The sequence below is a fragment of the Triticum aestivum genome, chromosome 6D (assembly GCF_018294505.1).
Source record: "Triticum aestivum cultivar Chinese Spring chromosome 6D, IWGSC CS RefSeq v2.1, whole genome shotgun sequence".
Taxonomy (NCBI): domain Eukaryota; kingdom Viridiplantae; phylum Streptophyta; class Magnoliopsida; order Poales; family Poaceae; genus Triticum; species Triticum aestivum.
Window position 1 is genome coordinate 5543090 of NC_057811.1, and position 21741 is coordinate 5564830.

Genomic DNA, 21741 nt, shown 5'->3' on the forward strand with positions numbered 1-21741 from the left:
CGTAGCCAGGCGCTGATAGAATCGCTCCGCCGGAAGCGTGCTGATAACGTGTTTAGAATTGAGATCGAGAGAGACAGAGACAATCGAATGGAATGAATCAGCGTATCCTTTATTGATAATGTGATCACATATATACAGTTTGAGGGGATGCCACTAGAAAGGTGTCTGTACAGAGAGACGCCTGTGCAGCGAACTGACGTGACAGTTGCCAAAGCAACTGCCTGTGGTTAGATAAAGCAGGGATTAATCCCTTAATTAATCCTAACAACTGGGACGAGCACAACCATGTGGTGCGGCTATTACCCATGTACGCCGAGTGTTTTTGAGTCATGTCATAGTGTACGTGGCGGTATGCCGAGACATGTCACCGTTTTTCGCCGTGCACGTTGACGCCGACACACGGTTTAGAGGACCATAAGCAAAGTGACTGATATAATACTCTTGGTGTACCGAGAAATACGCGTCAAGATATGCTTTTCATGTAATGTTACAATGTGGAGTTGCTTAGAAAAATTATCAGTATTAATTGGTTAAAATTCAAAATGAGAAGAGTAATTAGTTAGGTGCCATCTCGCCTGATGCCAATATAAAGAAGTTTTTTTTTTCAACCTGGCTCAACCCCTTTCCATTGCAAATGAAGGGAACTACAGCAGCTTCAGAAACATTGTCAGGGGAGGGAAGGAGGTAGAGAGAGTTTGAGCACCGACACACTGCATCCGCCCGCCATCGAAATGGATGTCATGGGGCGAAAACCTGAGCAGCACAAATAGCAAAAACTAGTCTTCTGGCACAATAATCTTCTCGAGTAATCTTGTCATGCGGCGTATCCATTCTTCCTGGTATGCAGTACGGCCCACATCCTTGGGTCTGTCCAAATCACGTAGGATCCACTCGAGATTGTCAATGAGTCGACCCGTCTTCTTGTCATAGTTCTCTTTTTCTATGTTCAGCTCGAGATGATCAGCATTGTGATGGGTGTCGCTGGCCTGCCTCAGTGCTTCCTTCGCTTCCTTTACTTCCTTTTTGCCAATGTTAGCACAATCAAGGAAACAGGTGACTTCCTGAAGCAAAGGACAACCATTGTTCCACGGCACCAAGCTGGCCACGTCCTTTCTTTCAGCGCTGGCACTGTAAGCAAGCTCTTCAAGCATGGGCAGTGCTCCTTGTCCAATACTGATGTCTACCTTCATCATGTTCAAGGCTCTCAACCTGTGAAACTCGTCGCTGCCAAAAGTATATGCTATGCGCTTCTCCATATTCCAGAGACCCAGGTAGATGAGTGATGGCAACCGGCCAATGGTTTGAATATCACAAACTTTTACCGCAACCACATGCAAAAACAGGCGAGAAAGGAGTGGAACGCTCAAATAATTGATCCAGGATGGCACCCTCGGTATATTTATGCTAATCAGAATTGACGAACCGAGCTTCATACTGGGTGTCAAGTCTTCCAAGATACTAACCTGGACAGCCAAATGCTCATTACTGACAGCATCAGGCAAGACCATCAGAGTATGGATCTTGTGCAGGTTGCACAAAGACTCCACCAGAGCCTTGCCCACAAACTCCTCTATTTCAGCCAAACAGATCTTGAGCACCCTTAACTTTGATAGCTTCCCCACCTCCGTGAAGAAGTTTGGGCACTTCTCCACCGAAGAGAGCTCCAGCTCTTCAAGGCATGTCAGTTTTCCTATCTCACCCTTCATCACTGTACCCTCCTCGGCCCACAAGCACCTCAAATTCATTAGCTCACCAACAGATGGCGGCAGCTCACTTATCATACCTCCCATTACATCCAAGATCTCAAGACACTTCAGATCATGTCCCATTCCTTCCGGGAGCTGGTTGGCATCAGTCTTCACTAGTCCTAGGTACATCAGATATACCAACTTCCCAAGGTGCTCAAAACTACGACCTTCGGGGAAAACACAATTTTCTATAACTAGGACACGTAATACTTTAAAGATTGAAAGTTGGGGAAACCAACTACCACTGCATGAGATAGCATTAAATGATCTCACATGTTCCATTTCAATGCTAGAGTTGTGTTCGAGACTTCTTCCATGAACTGCTAATCTGCGAACTCTATTTGTCCGTTCAGTTCTGGAACATGTGCCAGGCTGCTCCATATCGTGTACCGTAACAAAGTTCACATCCTCTGATATGGTGCGGATGAGATCGAGCACCATGTCATGGACACGACAACCACCTTCGGCTTCATCAAATTCATCAGGGTCTATCCATAGAATCATGCTTTTGTTTACAAACTCATTAAAATAGATCTCTCCTAGCTCAAATGATCTATCAGGGACAAAACCTTCCGAGACCCACCTCCATATCAGTAATTTTTTCACGATAAAGCAATCTTCTGGAAACATACTTAGATACAATAGGCATGTCTTCATATTGGAAGGCAGATCATAATAGCTAAAAGATAGTATCTTTCTTGTGTTCTGAACAGCTGCGTTGTGCTCATTCCCAAAACCGATGGCATCATACACCTTAGACCAATCGTCACTTTGATTTCCAACAAGCAAGCTAGCTATTGTAATGATAGCTAATGGCACACCTCCACATTTCTTTAAAATTTTGTTAGTCACTTCAGCAGGTTGGTTATCTGGACATACTCCTTCACCACCACGTGTTCTTGTATAGAATAAGCATTTTGAGTCATCATCAGAAAGCGGTTTGATGTTGTAAATGCCACCAACTTTTTCAGCAACTTCAGCATTACGGGTAGTTGTGATTATTCTACGTTCATAGTTGCTGTCCACCAAAGCACACTTTATAATGTCCCATGTTGTTATATCCCATATGTCATCAGTAACAATAAAGTACCTATTTGCATGAGAAGGCGTCAGGCTTGAATTAGAAAATGATCTGTCTAGAATATTATTACTAGCAACTAAAACAAGGAGTGTGCCAAACCTCCAGGGAAAATAGAAGATGTTACCGATCATAAATATCAGGGCTTCATGAAACACATTAGTTTGAAGGATATAAACCAAAGTTTAGAACTTCTCATTTGTAGTACTGAATCTACGTTTATCATTTTTCACATGGCTATATTCTAGATAATTGGATGTTTATTAATTAGTAGCAAAACTACTAGGGATGTTGACTGCAGAAGTAATCCATGTAACCGTTCAGTTAACGCAATTGATGGTAATAATCTCAAACTTTAGCCAACAAACAGAGGTGTCAAATACATTTATATTGATGTTTAATAAAACTTGGCATATAGGGTATCAAATTACTGGTCTTATGGTTTTTACAGCCAAAATTGAAGAAATTATTCCAGGGTCAATTCAGACATAGCTCGGTGATACACATGGTTAGTTGATTGTGTTTACTTATGTTATTTGATGTCAGCGCAAGGAGCTGGAAGCGGACCCGATAAACATGTGCCCATGGCCAATCCTAGAGATCTAGGTGTGTTCGAGTTAGCCTTGTTTAGGAAGTGTTGGAGTCAGCTGAGCCTGCGTGCGTTGATCATTTGGTCCTAATGGACAGTGGCTGCATGCATCTATGGAGCTCAAGAATCAAAGAGAGAAAACTAAATCCAACATTGATTTTAGGTAGAGTAACTTCCAATATTGGAGTAAAAACAAGACATAATAAAAAAGAATAGACATGGAAACTTCCGTTTGAAATAGGATCTAAACGAAGAAGATCATTTGCCATTTGTTGGTTAACGCAAGCATACCAAGAGCGCCCGTGTCAAAATATGGCTTTCAAATTAAATTCCAAATTAGTAGATGCTGCAAAAGGGAGTGTGGGTGCCATACGGGACAGAGAAATGCATGTTGTGCCAGAAAACCTCTTGGTGTGTCTATCCTCGTTTCGTTTTCGTAGTATGCACTGTCCCTGTATGTTTGTCTTGCGCAAAGTGATCAGCCGTTTTACTTACACTAGTAGAAACGGGGGCTTTGGTTCGGCCGGGTCAGCCCATTAGTCCCGGTTCAGTCCGGAACCGGGACCCATGGGGGCATTGGTCCCAGTTCGTGAGCCCAGGGGGCCGGCCGGGCCACGTGACCCATTGGTCCCGGTTCGTCTGGACCTTTTGGTCCCGGTTGGTGGGACGAACCGGGACCAATGGGCCTGGCTCCTGGCCCACCACCATTGGTCCCAATTGGTGGCTCGAACCGGGACCAATGGCTGCCCTTTAGTCCCGGTTCATGCCTCGAACCGGGACCAATGGTGTGCCTATATACACCCCCCTCGCCCGTGAGCAGAGCACTCCAGTGATCTGTTTTTCTCTGGCCGACGAGGGGAGGGCTTTGTGGTTCTCTAGCTCACCTCCTATGCACATGAGGTGTTCGATGAAATGCCCGAGCCACACTAGTTAAGCTTTCTCCTCTTGAAGCTCGACCTCGAAGCTCCATTTTCCTCGAGATTTGTCTAGGTTTAGCGGCCCGTCATGTCCCATTCCCGTCTTCACCACCGTCGATTGCCCGTGCCGATCTCGTCGCCGGCACCACCGTGGTGAGCCTCTTGTTCTTATATTCTTTCTGAAAGAAAAAAATTCTTACTTTAAATAGATACTTGCATAATTTTCTTACTATTTTATTGCTTGTTATTATATAGTGCGATGGTTTTGGTATCCGCCCCCGTCGGCCCTCGTCCTGTCTATGATTCGGATGTGGTATATATTATCTTTATAACTATTGGTTCATTTATTGTTTATGAAAATTATGCCGACCAACGTGACATAGATTTTATTTATCTAGGAGGTATGTGAACCGGAAATTCCAACCGACCCTATTGTCGAGAGGTTAAATTAGTTGAAGAAGAAAACAATTTCTTGAAGGAAAAAATAAAAAAATTGAGGAGGAGAAGATGATATTGGAGTTGCATGTTGCGGATGTCGTCGATGATCACAAGATCAAGATGTATGCAATGCGCTTGAAGTTTAGAAAGATTAGAAAATATGCCATTCATACCGAGGCTTGGTATCATTATGCCATTGGATCAATTGTTACCTTGGTTGCGATTATGATCGCATTTGTTTTCGCATTGAAATATTTTACATAGTTTCCATGTATGGTTTAATTAATTAGATGCTCTCGAGAGCTATATGTTGTTAGATGAGAACTATGTATGTACTTTGGTTTTAATGTGATGATGAACTTCTATTAATTTGGTCACTTAATTATCTATTCACGATGTTCGGTAATGGTTTTTGACACACTTAATTATATATAATGCACGCAGATGAACCGGCAATGGATGTACGGTGACAGACACACCTCCGAGTACATTAAGGGCGTGCATGATTTTCTCGAAGTGGCTGAGGCAAACAAGCAGAATGGTTTCATGTGTTGTCCATGCCCTAAATGTGGGAATACGAAGTCTTGCTCTGACCGGAAAATCCTTCACACCCACCTGCTTTACAAAGGTTTCATGCCACACTATAATGTTTGGACGAGGCACGGAGAAATAGGGGTTATGATGGAAGACGGCGAAGAAGAAAAGGACGATGACAACTATGTGCCCCCTGAATACGGTGATGCTGCAATGGGGGAAGCTGCTGAAGATCAAGAGGAACCAGACGATGTGCCCGATGATGATGATCTCCGCCGGGTCATTGTCGATGCAAGGACGCAATGCGAAAGTCAAAAGGAGAAGCTGAAGTTCGATCGAATGTTAGAGGATCACAAAAAAGGGTTGTACCCCAATTGCGAAGATGGCAACACAAAGCTCGATACCGTACTGGAATTGCTGCAGTGGAAGGCAGAGAATGCTGTGCCTGACAAAGGATTTGAGAAGCTACCGAAAATATTGAAGAAGAAGTTTCCAAAGGATAACGAATTGCCCGACGAATTGCCCGACAGCAAAGAAGGTCGTATGCCCTCTAGGATTGGAGGTGCAGAAGATACATGCATGCCCTAATGACTGCATCCTCTACCGCGGTGTGTACAAGGATCTGAACGCATGCCCGGTATGCGGTGCATTGCGGTACAAGATCAGACGAGATGACCCTGGTGATGTTGACGGCGAACCCCCCAGGAAGAGGGTTCCTGCGAAGGTGATGTGGTACGCTCCTATAATACCACAGTTGAAACGACTGTTCAGAAACAAAGAGCATGCCAAGTTGATGCGATGGCACAGTGAGGGCCGTAAGAAAGACGGGAAGTTGAGAGCACCCGCTGACGGGTCGCAGTGGAGAAAAATTGAGAGAAAGTACTGGGCTGAGTTTGCAAGTGACCCAAGGAACATGTGGTTTGCTTTAAGCGCGGATGGCATTAATCCTTTCAGGGAGCAGAGCAGCAATCACAGCACCTGGCCCGTGACTCTATGTATGTATAACCTTCCTCCTTGGATGTGCATGAGTCGGAAGTTCATTACGATGCCAATTCTCATCCAAGGCCCTAAGCAACCCGGCAACGATATTGACGTGTACCTAAGGCCATTAGTTGAAGAACTTTTACAGCTGTGGAATGGAAACGGTGTACGTGCGTGGGATGAGCACAAACAGGAGGAATTTAACCTGCACGCGTTGCTATTTGTAACCATCAACGATTGGCCCGCTCTCAGTAACTTTTTAGGACAGACAAACAAGGGATACCACGCATGCACGCACTGTTTAGATGACACCGAAAGTATATACCTGGACAGATGCAGGAAGAATGTGTACCTGGGCCATCGTCGATTTCTCCCGACCAACCATCAATGTCGAAAGAAAGGCAAGCATTTCAAAGGCGAGGCAGATCACCGGAAGAAGCCCGCCATGCGTACCGGTGATCACGTACTTGCTATGGTCAATGATTTACACGTAATCTTTGGAAAGGGTCCCGGCGGACTAGCTGTTCCGAATGACGCTCAGGGACGCGCACCCATGTGGAAGAAGAAATCTATATTCTTCGACCTACCCTACTGGAAAGACCTAGAGGTCCGCTCTTCAATCGACGTGATGCACGTGACGAAGAACCTTTGCGTGAACCTGCTAGGCTTCTTGGGCGTGTATGGGAAGACAAAAGATACACCTGAGGCACGGGAGGACCTGCAACGTTTGCACGAAAAAGACGGCATGCCTCCGAAGCAGTATGAAGGTCCTGCCAGCTACGCTCTTACAAAAGAAGAGAAATAAATTTTCTTTGAATGCCTGCACAGTATGAAGGTCCCGACTGGCTTCTCGTCGAATATAAAGGGAATAATAAATATGCCAGAGAAAAAGTTCCAGAACCTAAAGTCTCATGACTGCCACGTGATTATGACGCAACTGCTTCCGGTTGCATTGAGGGGGCTTCTACCGGAAAACGTCCGATTAGCCATTGTGAAGCTATGTGCATTCCTCAATGCAATCTCTCAGAAGGTGATCGATCCAGAAATCATACAAAGGCTAAGGAGTGATGTGGCGCAATGTCTTGTCAGTTTCGAGCTGGTGTTCCCACCATCCTTCTTCAATATCATGACGCACGTCCTAGTTCATCTAGTCGACGAGATTGTCATTCTGGGGCCCGTATTTCTACACAATATGTTCCCCTTTAAGAGGTTCATGGGAGTCCTAAAGAAATATGTCCGTAACCGCGCTAGGCCAGAAGGAAGCATCTCCATGGGCCATCAAACAGAGGATGTCATTGGGTTTTGTGTTGACTTCATTCTGGCCTTAAGAAGATGGGTCTCCCAAAATCGCGGTATGAGGGGAGACTGACTGGAAAAGGCACGCTAGGAGTGGACTCAATAATATGCAGGGACGGGCATTCTTGCTCTCAAGCACACTACATAGTTCTACAGAACTCTACCTTGGTGACCCCGTATGTCGATGAACACAAGAACAGTCTGCGCTCCAAACACCCGGAGCAGTGCGACGACTGGATTACATGTGAACACATCAGGACTTTCAGCAGTTGGTTGGAAACACGTCTCAGAGGTGACAACACTGTTTGTGATGAGCTGTACTTGTTGTCCAGGGGACCATCTTTGACTGTATTGACTTACAAAGGGTACGAGATAAATGGGAATACATTTTACACGATCGCCCAAGATCAAAAGAGCACCGACCAAAACAGTGGTGTCCGCTTTGATGCAGCAACCGAGAGGGGAAAGGGCACATATTATGGTTACATAGTGGACATATGGGAACTTGACTACGGACATGATTTTAAGGTCCCTTTGTTTAAGTGCAAATGGGTCAATCTGTCAGGAGGCGGGGTACAGGTAGACCCATAGTACGGAATGACAACAGTGGATCTAAAAAATCTTGGGTACACCGACGAACCATTCGTCCTAACCAATGATGTGGCACAGGTTACCTATGTGAAGGACATGTCTACCAAACCGAGAAAAAGAAAAAATAAGGAAGCGAATACATCATACGATGAGCCAAAGCGCCACATAGTTCTTTCAGGAAAAAGGGACATCGTGGGAGTGGAGGGCAAGACAGACATGTCTGAAGATTATGAAAAGTTTCATGAAATTCCTCCCTTCAAAGTCAAGGCTGACCCAAGCATCCTGATAAACGATGAAGATTATCCATGGTTACGACGCAATAAGCAGATGACACAAGCGATGAAAAAGTGAAGACTTTCTCCCACAACTATTATGATGATACCATGCCAAATTTTTAACAGACGAGTATGATACCATTGTCCGTTTTGTACATGCACATGGTCCTTGTCAACTATGTTCTCACCAAGAACACTCAAAGAGGGCAGCCATGTGGGCCATTGGTCCCGGTTCGTCTGGACCTTTTGGTCCCGGTTCCACGCACGAACCGGGACCAATGCGCCTCGCCCCTGGCCCATGACCATTATTCCCGGTTTGTGCCACAAACCGGGACTAAAGGGTTGGTCCTCGTTGCGGTCAGAGTTTAGTCCCACCTCGCCAACCGAAGGGCGCTCACACCGGTTTATAAGCCCGTCCCTCTCTATCTTGTTGAGCTCCTCTCAAAGTGAGAATAGATGCCCTTATACAGGGAATTTGACCTAAATTCATACTGAATTTCTCTGAAATTCATAGAAATTTATTATGAATTTAGGTCGAATTCTCTCTATAGGCGCATCTATGCTCATTATTTTAGTAAAGTTAATCACAAACTTGTGATTCACACAAATTTCAAAGAATTCAAATTTTAACTATTTAAATTTGAAAACTAATGGCACTAATAGAAAGTTTATATTTTTTCTAAAACTAATGGCACTAACAGAAAGTTTATAATTTTGCTGACCTAAAAGCAAAAAGAATTAAAAAATAAAGCAAAAAACAAAAGAAAATAAATAATGCAAAAAACAAAACAAAAAAACTGGAAAAAACTATTTTTATACTAAAGTAATCACAAACTTGTGATTCACACAAATTTCAAAGAATTCAAATTTTAACTATTCAAATTTGAAGACTAATGGCACTAATAGAAAGTTTATATTTTTTCTAAAACTAATGGCACTAACAGAAAGTTTATAATTTTGCTGACCTAAAAGCAAAAAGAATTAAAAAATAAAGCAAAAAAAAAAGAAAATAAATAATGCAAAAAACAAAACAAAAAAACTGAAAAAAACTATTTTTATAGTAAAGTTAATCACAAACTTGTGATTCACACAAATTTCATAGAATTCAAATTTTAACTATTCAAATTTGAAAACTAATGGCACTAACAGAAAGTTTATAAATTTTCTGACCTAAAAGCAAAAAGAATTACAAAATAAAGCAAAAAACAAAAGAAAATAAATAATGCAAAAAACAAAACCAAAAAGCTGGAAAAAAAATAAAAAAAAGAGCCACCTATTGGGCCACCACGGCCTGAATACGACTAGAAACCCAACCTGGGCCAGGATTCAGGCCCGCAGAAGGCCCAATAGGCCCACAGACAGCACAGTGTGACATTAGGCCCGTAAGCCTGCATTTGAGAGGAGCTCGAGAGGGCAGCCGCAGTGGGGCTTATAAACCACTCCGAGCCCCTCTCAACTAGCGAGGTGGGACTAAACTTTTGGCCGCGGGCAGCGCAAGGTCTTTGGTCCCGGTTGGTGGCACCAACCGGGACCAATGCCATCCTTTAGTCTCGGTTGGTGGCACCAACCGGGACCAAAGGCCAGTTTTCGGCAGTGGACCAAAGGCCTCTGTTTCCCGCCCTTTGGGCTGCCGAAAACTGACCTTTGGTCCCGGTTGGTGGCACCAACCAGGACTAAAGGGTGGCATTGGTCCCGGTTCGTGCCATGAACCGGTACCAATGGCTTTGCTATATAAGCAAACACTTAGCGTTTTTCACTTTCATCTCTACAGTTGCCCCGCGCCGAGGACGCCGCCAGGCTGCCCGATTCAGCTCACCCCGCCGACGCCGTCGCCGCCCCCGTCGCCGCCCGCGCCCCGTGCCGTCACCACCCCGCGCCGCCCTGGCGCCGTCGCCGCGCGCCACCCCGCGCCGCCCCGACGCCGTCGCCGCACCACGCCACCGCCTCTGCCTCTGCCTCAGGCCGGCCCCGCGCGCCACCGCCTCTGCCCCTGACCGCCACCGCCTCTACCTCAGGCCGGCCCCGACCTCGCCGTCGCCGACGCCGCCCATAGTGAGCCCCCGCGCCCTGCCCTGCCCCCTGCCGCCACCGCCGCCGTATTATGTTTTTTTCAATGGATGTAATGCTTTTTTTCATATATGTTCATGTATATATGTTGATGTATGGATATATGTATGATGTTTGTTTGCATATATGTTGATGTAATGTTTTTTTGCATATATGTTGATGTATTGATATATGCTTTGTATGTATGTATGTATTTTCTTAATTGTAATGATGTTTTAAAAATACATATATGCAAAAGTTTTATATATTTAGGAAGAAGGAATAGAAGGAAGAAGAAGGGAGAAGAAAAGGTTTTATATATATGCAAAAGTTACATTTTTAGAAAAGTTTTATATATCTAGCTAGGAAAGGAAGAAGAAGAAAAAGAATGAGAGGAAAAAGGAAAATAAGAAGAGGAAGAAAGGAGAAGAAGAGGAGAGGAAGAAGAGGAGAAATAAATAAGAAGAAGAAAAAAGAAGAAAAAGAAGAGGAGAAGAAGAAAGGAATAGAGGAGAAGAAGAGAAAATAGAATATTCTATTTTCTCTTCTTCTCCTCTATTCCTTTCTTCTTCTCCTATTTTTTTTTCTTCTGTTTTTTCTTCTTATTTTTTATCGGGCATGTCGTTGTCGATATACCCCGTGTAACAATAACTTCAACATGAGGGGGGCGGGTCGACCTAACCCCTCCCCGATAACATTATTTTCCCATGTATGTATGTCGTCGTTGTCGATATAACCCCCTCCCGGATAACTTCGACAGTGATAACTTATACCGCGGGAGCACCCTCCCTGACCCTCTCGCTCGACCAAAACTCTCGAGGACACCCAAACCCTAGAAAAAAACGACGTCGGTCTCCTACCCCCTCCCGCCGCGCCCCTACCCTTGAAGCGTTGCCGAGGCCACCCCAAACCCGGAAGAAGCTAGGTCTACGTTTGCCACTAATATATCCACATGCTGTCATGTTTGTGTAATAATTGCCATGTTGTAATATTTGCAGAAACAATGGAGCACGGACGAGACGAGGAAGCAGAGGAGGTGTTGGGGGACATAATCTTAGCCGGAGGTGATTTCATGTCGTATCTTAACGACAATGATGGTCTGGAAGAACAGGGTGAAGAAGCAGGCTACGGTGATCGAAGAATGGAGGAGGAAAGACATGATTATGATGGCTCCGGTGACCCAATGCTGGTGCAAGAAGGAGCCCGTGTTGACGGCTCCGGTGACCGAACAGAGTCCGACCAGGTAAATATATTAGTTAAGCCTGTGCTGACTAGCTAATTGATGCATTCATTGCTTTGGTATGTACACATATTAATTAACTCTCGTCTTTCTTTGTTTTTCTAGCCCTCCGGATCGAGCACAACTTCGGTAAAGAGACGAGGCCCGAAGAAAAAGTTGCGCGCGGATGAAAGGTTTGAGATCACAGCAATCGCGCGCGACGGCCAACCGATTGAACTCATCCGGACAAAGGAAGCATTTGCTGCTCAGTGCGGGGTTCTTGTTAGGGACAAGATCCTGATCAGCATCCACCAATGGTATAAGCCTAAGAACGAAGACCCTGAGGTGTCTTATGTCAATGATATGCAGAAAGATGATCTTTGGACTCAACTGAAGGCAAATTTCACCCTACCGCCAGAGGAGGATCCGGAGAAGCCAGTTATAGAGCAATTAATCAAGTCGCATGCTCTTAATAAGATGGCAGACCTATTCAGGAGGTGGAAGAATGAGCTAAAAAGGTTTGTCGACAAAGAAGAGACACCAGAATTCATTGGCAAATATGAGAAGATCAGAGATCAATGGCCCGCATTTGTGGCCCACAAGACATCGGAAAAGAGTAAGAAGATGTCGGCGACAAACAAGCAAAATGCTGCGAAGAAGAAGCTTCACCATTGCACGGGGTCAGGTGGCTACCTCAAAGCCTGGCCTAAGTGGGCCAAGGCTGACAATGATCTGCTTGATAAACGGATCGAACTAGAGACAATGAACTGGCCAGACCGTTGCCGGACTTGGTTCTTCGGGGCTGGCAGAACCTTGGACCCTGTATCAGGGAAGTGCCGTTGGACGGACAAGCAACTTGCAATACCCGTCAAGAAGCTTCAGCACTATATCGATGCAGCGCAGTAAGGGACGTTCGTTCCAGACAGAGAGAACACGACGAGCTCACAATGTCCCTCGGGAATCCTGAGCACCCTGGACGGACACGAGGCACGCCAGGCTCCGTTCCGTGGAAGGCTGGTTTTCCGGACGCAGTCGGTTACAAATGCCAGGAGAGGAGGAAAAAAGTGGAGCATATCCAAATTCAGGTGCTGCACGCAAGGGTACAAGCGATTGAGGTACGAGAAGCAAATCGCAGCAAGCGACCTGCCGAAACTACCCCCGAAGCTACCCCGCCATCTCAGCGGAGAAGCAGCCAGGCTTCCACCGAGCAGGTTCAGCCTGTCTTCACGGCTCCTCCTAACTACCCCGTAGATGCTATCACGGAGTCTCAGCATTGCCAGCTTATGACGCAGTGGATGGAATTGAAAGTCAAGGCGGTTGTTGGCTCTGTTGCACCTCCTGAACCTGGCGCAACTTTTCACTGCCAGCCGATTCCAGAAGGATATGCTAGGGTGATGGTGGATGAAATCACAGAAGGATTTGAGGACCTCCAGCTTGACCACCCTACGGGTGAAGGGGAGACTCGGCTGGGTTCTTGTCTGAAGACTCCATGCCTATGGCAGAAGGAGCTCATCAACCTTCCGAACTGGATGCCTCCGCCTCCTCCTCCTCCTCCGCCTCCGCCTCCTCCACCGCCTCCTCCTCCGGCGAGTGACGATCAGGGCACTCAGCCTCCTTCTCCGGCGCGTGGCGGCACTCCGCCTCCTTCTCTGCCTGCGCCGGCGCGCCCAAGCAGCCACCAGCCTCCTCCTTCTCCGCCTCGCCAGCAAGGGCGGAAGAGACCCGCCACCGCCATGGCTGCTCCAGCGCGTCGTACTCCTTCTCCTCCGCCTCGTAAGCAAGCACGAAAGAAGACAGCCGCAGCCGCCCCGTCTGCTCCGGCGTCTAGCAGTACAGCCAGAGGCGGGAGGCAATACAGATATGGTCCACCTCTCAAGCCTCTAGAGAAGTTACCGTACGAGAGGACCCCGGAGGAAACCGCGAAGATCGTGCGGACCGAGGTGAAGGACTTCTTTGAAGGGTTGAAAGCAAAGAGACATCCACCTCCGGAGGAGAAGGTAGATCCGGTGAAAGCAAAGCGCACTATCGATGCCCTGAGGAAACCACCAAAGTCTCCGCCGAAAACCAACTATGAGCGCATTACTGAAAAGGCATATCTCGAAGCGTCACGGTCGGGAAGTACTGTCAGTGATCAAAGGTTAAAAGACCGAGCAGCTGGGAAAAAAATTGCCCAGCTCGGCGAACAAGCAAACCAATCGTGCCCCCCGCTCAATGTGTCTAGTGACATCGTCGCTAATGCTCCGGGGATGGTGCCCGGTTATAGCAATCCTGGAGATTACTTGCCCGACGATGTACATTATGATTTCTTGGAGGTGGACGAACACAGATACGAGTACGGGAAGCCTCTCGTCAAAGATGAAAAATCTCTAACAACGATGATGCAAAGATTCCATAATTGGTACATGAAAACCTGCAGAGAGTCTGGGGGACGGATACTTTGTATCTGAGAATTAAAGAGGAGCATGACCTCATTGGAACTGATCTATTGCATGTTCCATTTGAGGAGTTCTTCGCGTTTTTCAATCAAAATGCCCTCGATAAATTAACGGTCAGTTGCTATTGTCTGTAAGTACTACTTCTGTCATTAAGTCTCTATATATAGCTCAGCTCTTTCATTGCATGTATTTATAATTATCCTCACTATATTATGCAGATTAAAGATCGTCGAGTGCAGAAAAGCAAAAATGTATGATATTGGGTTCATTAACACAAATCTCATAGATGATTTTCAGGTTAAAAAGAACGCCGAAGAGGCCGAGGCCAACTTGCTCAAATCATTAGTAATAAATCAAAACAAAGATTTAATACTCTTTCCTTACAACTTCGAGTGAGTGTTACTGTCGTGTGCATATTCGGTTTCCCTTATTACAATAAGTTATGCATGCGTGCGCAGCTTCCACTATATTCTCCTGGAGAATAAGCTTGAGCGGGGAGTACTAACCGTCTTAGACTCGAGACGAAAAGATCCTGAGACCTATGCGGACATGACTAAAATTCTCAACAAGTAAGTTCAATCGATCATTATCGCATCATATCGGCAACTTTTTGTTCATTTCCTGATATCTCAAGTAATAATTATTTTCTTTGTCTTGCATGGTTTGGAAACAGTTCACCGCAGAAGCTCCGGGACTGCCGAAGGAGCTGCGATATACATACCCAAAAGTAAGTACTACTAGCTAGCTAGTTGCGCGCATCTCTCGTTGATTCTTGCTACTTTCATCAATGTCATTTATAATGCTTCATTATCAGTTTGATTGACCTCTATTTCTCGTAAAGTGCATGTGGCAGGAACAAGGGAATGATTACTGTGGATACTACGTGTGCGAGTTCATCTACAACGCGACTTGCAAAGATAAGCGAGGCTAGTCTAAAAGACAATATGAAGTGTGTAAGCAATAATATTCACAATTTCATTTTATTACACCATCATTTCTGTTGAGTTTCATTCATATATATGTATTAACCCCCTTCTTCAAATTAGACGTGGGAGATGCGGAATAAACTCCTACCACAAGATCGCATGAAAGCAATTCAAGAGGAATTGGCGGGATTCTTTCTTGACCACGTCATCAATAAAGCCGGAGAATACCATGTGGAAGTTGAGTTCAAATGCTAGGAGATTGTAAGAGATCTTACATACTGTATATGTATGTAGCCAGTAGCGTCGGATAGATAATACGAAAACTTGTTGTTCGACCAATCTCTCGGAGAAGGAGAGGTCGATCACTTCTCTCGGTATGCATGACGAACTTCTGTACTTAATGGTTTCCTTCATTTTCTTACTACCTAGCGTGTTAAGGGCCTCTCTATACATATAGTACGTAGCGTCGACCAAGCACGGAGATAAGAGAGGACACTTCTCTCTATTAATTAATTAGCTACCTAACACAATATATGAAACACCTTAATTAACCATACAAAACCCCCAAATCCACCCCCCTTTTAGAAAAAAAACAAAGACCCCAGCCACTAAAATGCTGACGCGTGGATGCCTATTGGTCCCGGTTTGTGCCACCAACCGGGACCAAAGGCCCTCCTGCCTGGGCTCTCCGCACCGGCCACGCGGAGGCCCATCTGTCCCGGTTCGTGTAAGAACCGAGACTAAAGGGTTAGGGCATTAGTAACGACCCTTTAGTCCCGGTTCAAAAACCGGGACAAAAGGCCCTCACCAACCGGGACAGATGACCCTTTTTCTACTAGTGTTAGGTCTTACCCAGTCACCTCGTACATATTATGTTTTTTTGTTTTGGCTTTTCCTTTGATGTATAATTCTTGAATAATATAAAACAAAAATTGCTATAGGAAAAAATGGAAAAAAATTAACGGCAAATGCTAGTTATCCAGGTTACAATTTTTTATTGAGAGAGGGCAGCCTCAATAACCCCCACCCCCCAAACCCATCGCTGCCACCAGAGAATGACGTTGGACAGCCGACAGCGGCGGGGTCATGTCCCCCACCCAATTTGGCTCTCTCCCTTGCTATAGAGGGCAGCGTCAATTTTCCTCGTGTCTAGCGGCGGGATCCTCACCCACTCCCCCATCGGCTCCCTTCGCCTGCTCATGGTGGACAACGGGTTGGCCCGTGATCGTCCTCCTAGTCGGCAGCGTGCACCCCTGCTCCTGCGCACACCCGTGCACGACCTCCCTCCAGCATCCTCCTCCCCGGTTTCACTTATAAACGGGGCCTATTTGTTCAGGCTTTTTATCCGGCTTCCCCTATAAACTGTATGGAAATTTCATTTGAATGAGATGAAATTCAGGTTCGGAGTTCTTCCCCTGGTGGCTGATGAATAATAATAATAACTATCAGAATAAATTGGAGGAAGAGAGAAGTTACAGATAGGAGAAAGAGATGATGTCATTCACGTAAGAAATATCTACTGGTGATACTCTAGCACCTTCCCTCTACTTCCTGTTGGTTGCATACTATGGCAAATAAGTTATACCACACCCGACTGATGCACATTAGTGTTAGTGAATATCTAGCCAGAATACAAGTTTGTAGAAAGTGCATAGACGCATGTCACATGGTATGTATTGAGTAGCACATAGTGGGGTGGGAGTAGGGATTAAATGCATACCTCTTGTCCCCAAGAAATCCACGCACCTCATCGATGAGCTGTTTTACATCCATTTTTGATGCAGTGATGTCCTTATATTTTTTCTTGTCAAGATCATGGAGGATGTCCCTGAGAACTTTTTTCATGTCAGCATTGTGACCCACCGAAACAAAGGCCCCACAATCAAATTGATTGTTAAGCCTGTCATACACCGCTTTAGCAAGAGTTGTCTTGCCCAATCCTCCAAATCCAACAACAGAGAGGTTTCACCGGACAGATCATCGCCATCACATAACCTCCGTGTTAGCTCATCGATTGACTTTTCAATGCCAACAAGGTCAGATACTTTGGTGTACATGGCCAAGAGACGTGGGTCGACTTCCGTTCTGGCATTGGTATTACCAATAACATCTTTGTATCTGTCATACGTCTGCTTCACCTCCCTAACTTGTATCTTGACGTCATTGATGTCGTTGGCTATTTTGCGACGAATCTTGAGCTTGGTGGCCTTCTTGCAGGTCTTCTTGATGAACCCGAAGAAGGTGTGTGGCTTGGTAGGCTCAAAACCTTCAACACGCACCATGAAGGAGTCAAGGCTGTCCTCGATGGCATAGGACAGCTCCCTGACATCGTTTGCCCAAATTTTGACAAGCGGATCAAGCTTGTCTAGTGGCACGTCGGACACCTTCAGGAGCGCAGCTTGTATGACCAGGAGCTCATCCTTCAGATCCTTGATCCCCTTCTTCAAACGCTTCTGCAGGTCATACTCCTCCTTGAGCAGCTCCCCCAGCTTGGGGAGGAGAGAGCTCATCGCCCCTGTGGCGAACTGCATGCTGACTCTCACCCTATCACTCTCTCACTTTTGCTAGCCTGCTGGCTTCTCTCCTCTCTTTTTCTCTTCCTCAGTTTCTATCTCCTTTCAGAAGCTCTTGCTTGCTTGCTGTGGCTAGGTTGCTGCCGCTTGTATGAATATGTGGACTACTAGCTAGTTTGATTGGATCTGAAGCTAGCTAGGTTAGTCCATGCTTAGTACTATGCTCCATTGAAAATTAAGCTTCACCTATTTAATTCTTGCCGAGTTATATTTAAGTTTTCTTACTAATTGCGTTCAACTGGCGTTTGAAAAGAGGTGCTCCCAAGGAAGACGTGAGTAGTATTGGCTAGCACGTGAGAAGTTTCTCTAGATCTGCGCATGGTTTGTTGGTTAGGGACTAGTTTGCTGCCGCTTGTATGAATATATGGACTACTGCCTAGCTAGTTTGATTGGATCTGATGCTTCTTTGCAACTGGACTGATAAGGACGCGGTTACAACACTAGCTAGCTAGGTTAGTCCGTGTCTAGTACTACGCTCCATTGCAGAGATATATTCAAGTTTTCTTACTAGTTGCGCGCAACTGGCGTTTGAAAAGAGGTGCTTTTCCAGGGAGGACGTGATGGGTATTGGCTAGCACGTGCCAACCATCTCTACATCTGCGCATGGTTTGTTGGTTAGTGGCTTAATTATATTAGTGCACAGTTTCAGACCTGGCCGGCCCAAAGTTTTTAAGTACCAGCGACTCGCTCAATCTGCAGCCAGCTTTAGCTTCGAAGATATACCTGGGTTAATCAAAACCGTCTTAAGTTTTTTAATGGTTCAAAACTGACGTGTATATCCATGGAGCGGCAATTTGGATTTCTTTCTATGATTGAACACATTGGAGCACAAGCTGTTGTTACTTGCTACCAGGCTAGGTACAAAGTTGCACGAGCCAGATTATTAGCGCCAAACTGTTTCCAATAAAACAGTCCCTAGATGTGTGCAAAATTACAATATCAACGTTTTGTCGGTGGGGCTGTCAGAGAAGAGGTGGTACCGAGGTTGTGCTGTCCATACTTCTCTAGATCCGCGAAAAATTGTATGTTTCTGCAGACAGAGGGAATCATGGAATACGTTTCTTCCGTCTGTAGTAGCAGAGACTGTGTATTTGTAAAATTAATATATTTTTTGTATGTCGTCCATTGGTTGAACCCAACAACGGCTACAAGTCACGACTCTTGGTGTTGTCTTCGAGCATTGTGTTCTCTACTATTCTATGTTCTCATGCCATTGGGCCAGTGGCTATTGGACCCTCTATAGAACGATTCTAGTAGATAATGGGGAAGAAGATTTTCACATGGGCCAATATTTGATAATGGAGAAAACCACACAACATAAGTAGAGGAAGGATATGTGCATTGTTAGACATACTAGGGTTTGGAACAATGCTCGATACCCTTGGTGGGTATGGCTGTCATATATTTATAAGAGGGAACCGTACAAATACAGGTTATGTTACAACACGTATATCTAATATATACTTAGTCTAACACCCTCCCTCAATCTTAACTATGTCCTGAAACACTTAGAAGGTTAAGATTGCGACGACATCCTTCGAAAGAAGGTAAGGGCAAGGGTTTAGTGAAAATATTAGCAAGCCGATCCTTAGAAAAAACAAACTTAATCTGAAGGAGCTTCTGAGCAACACGTTCCCTCACAAAATGATAGTCGACTTCGATGTGCATCGTTCGGGCATGAAATACTGGATTGGATGAAAGGTATGTGGCACCAATGTTATCACACCAAAGAACAAGCGGCTGAGTTGGGGAGACCTTCAACTCTCGAAGCAGCGACTGCACCCACATGATCTCAGCTGTGGCATTAGCAACAGCTTTGTACTCAGCTTCAGTACTACTCCGAGACACTAGCTTGCTTGCGAGCTTGCCAGGCGATCAAGTTAGGCCCAAAGAACACAGCATGTCCCCCCGTGGATCGCCGATCATCCGGACTACCAGCCCAATCCGCATCAGAAAATGCTAAGATCAGTCCAGAACGTGCAGGCTGAAGATGGAGACCATATGAACCAGTGTGACGAACATAGTGCAAGATGCGCTTAACAGCTGACCAGTGAGAGTCACGTGGTGCATGAAGATACTGACACACACGATTAACTGCAAATGATATGTCTGGTCGAGTAATGAGCAAGTACTGCAGTCCACCCACAATGCTGCGGTACTCAGTGGCATCCTCAGGAGAGAGCAAGTCACCAGAAAGAGCTGTCAGTTTGTCTGTGGCAGACATGGGAGTCGTAGCAGACTTGCACTGCAACATACCTGCACGACGCAGAAGATCCTGAGAGTACTTCTTCTGAGTAAGAGTCAAGCCACTATCAGAATGAAAAACCTCGAGGCCTAGAAAATAATGCAGTCTCCCAAGATCCTTAACAGCAAACTCAGCCCCAAGAGAGGACACAAGCCGATCCGTAGCAGAAGAAGACGAACTGACAAGGATGATGTCATCAAGATAGACCAGAATGTAAATAGTCACCTCAGGTCGTTGAAGAATAAACAGAGACGTGTCTGCTGTAGAAGGAACAAACCCATGTGCACGAAGAGCAGCGCCAAGACGGGAATGCCACGCACGCGGGGCCTGCCTCAAACCATAGAGAGCCTTGACAAGGAGACACAAATGATGTGGCTGAGCAGGATCAACAAAACCTGGCGGCTGACGCATTCTGAACGTCAAGCTGTCGAAGCGACCATCTGCGAGTAACAGCCAAAGAGAGAAGAACACGAATAGTAGTTGGTTTAATAACAGGACTGAATGTGTCTTCGTAATCAATGCCGTACTGTTGTTTGAATCCCTTGGCAACCAGGCGTGTGTTGTACCTCTCAATGGAGCCATGAGCATGTTTCTTCACCTTGAATAGCCATTTCGAGTCAATGATATTGACACCAGATGGAGGTGGAACAAGACGCCAAGTGTTGTTTCTTTGAAGAGCATGAATCTCCTGCTCCATCGCAGCACGCCAATGTGGGATGCCAAGCGCTGCTCGAAAATGTCGTGGTTCAGTCGTAGGGTCAGCCTCAGCATGCGCCACACAGGCCGCAAGCAACACGACAGTGCCATCAGTGCGCTTCTTCGGTTGGAAGATGCCACTTTTGCTGCGAGTATGGGGACGCAGGATGACAGGCGGAGATGGCGCTGGAACTGCCACAGCAGAGGAGCCACTATTCATCAGCGGCGAGGAGGACGCTCCGGCGGGCGAGTCCGGTGGCACGGTCAGGGTCGGCGAAGATAGACCGGGCGTGACCGGCGTCGATGGACCAGGCGACGAAGACTCGGTGACCTGCGAGGCCTCCGGCCCAGGGGATAGCGCCGCGGGTCTAGACGGCCCAGCCGACAGCTCCGCAGGTTCGGCCGGCCCAGGCGACTCGGGCACCCCGTCGGATTCACGTGCATGGGACATGCACGCGTGATCGACGTCGGGGTCAAGCGGGGTAGTGGCGGGGGCAGCCTCGTCGAGCGCCTCATCCGGCGTAGCAGCAGCTGACGCAGTTGTGGCCGTATCATCATCCAGAAGCTCAAGTCGAGCGCCTCATCCAGTCCCTGTACCATGGTTAGGCAACAACAGAGGAGAATATGCAGCATCCACAAATTGATCAGGCAAAACTGGAAAAGAGTGCAACTCAGTGACGGGAGTATCTGTGGGTGATGTGAGCGTGGAAAACGGGAAGACAGTCTCATCGAACACAACATCACGAGAAATGTAAACACGATTTGTCATAATGTGAAGACACTTGTAACCTTTGTGGAGAGGACTGTACCCAAGAAACACACATTGTTTAGATCAATACTCAAGTTTATGCTTATTATACGGGCAAAGATGCAGCCAACACGCACAGCTGAACACTTTGAGGAGGGAGTAATCTGAGTTTCATTAAGCAACACTTCTAGCGGAGACTTCATGTGAAGACGTCGTGTGGGAATCCTGTTTATCAAAAAACAGGCAGTAACAAAAGCATCGCTCCAGAACCGAAACGGGACAGAGGCATGTTTCAACTATGTGACGATGCTTGCGCTCAGCTGCACCGTTCTGCTGATGTGTATGAGGACAAGACACATAATGTGAGATGCCAAGCTTCTGAAAGAAGGTGTTAAGGTTACGATAC

The 21741-nt window shown here is 46.1% G+C and overlaps 1 pseudogene; it reads right to left on the reverse strand.

Moving 5' to 3' along the window:
* Positions 1-776: 776 nt before the first annotated feature.
* On the reverse strand, positions 777-17699 carry LOC123142298 (disease resistance protein PIK6-NP-like; annotated as a pseudogene).
* Between the last annotated feature and the right edge of the window lie 4042 nt (positions 17700-21741).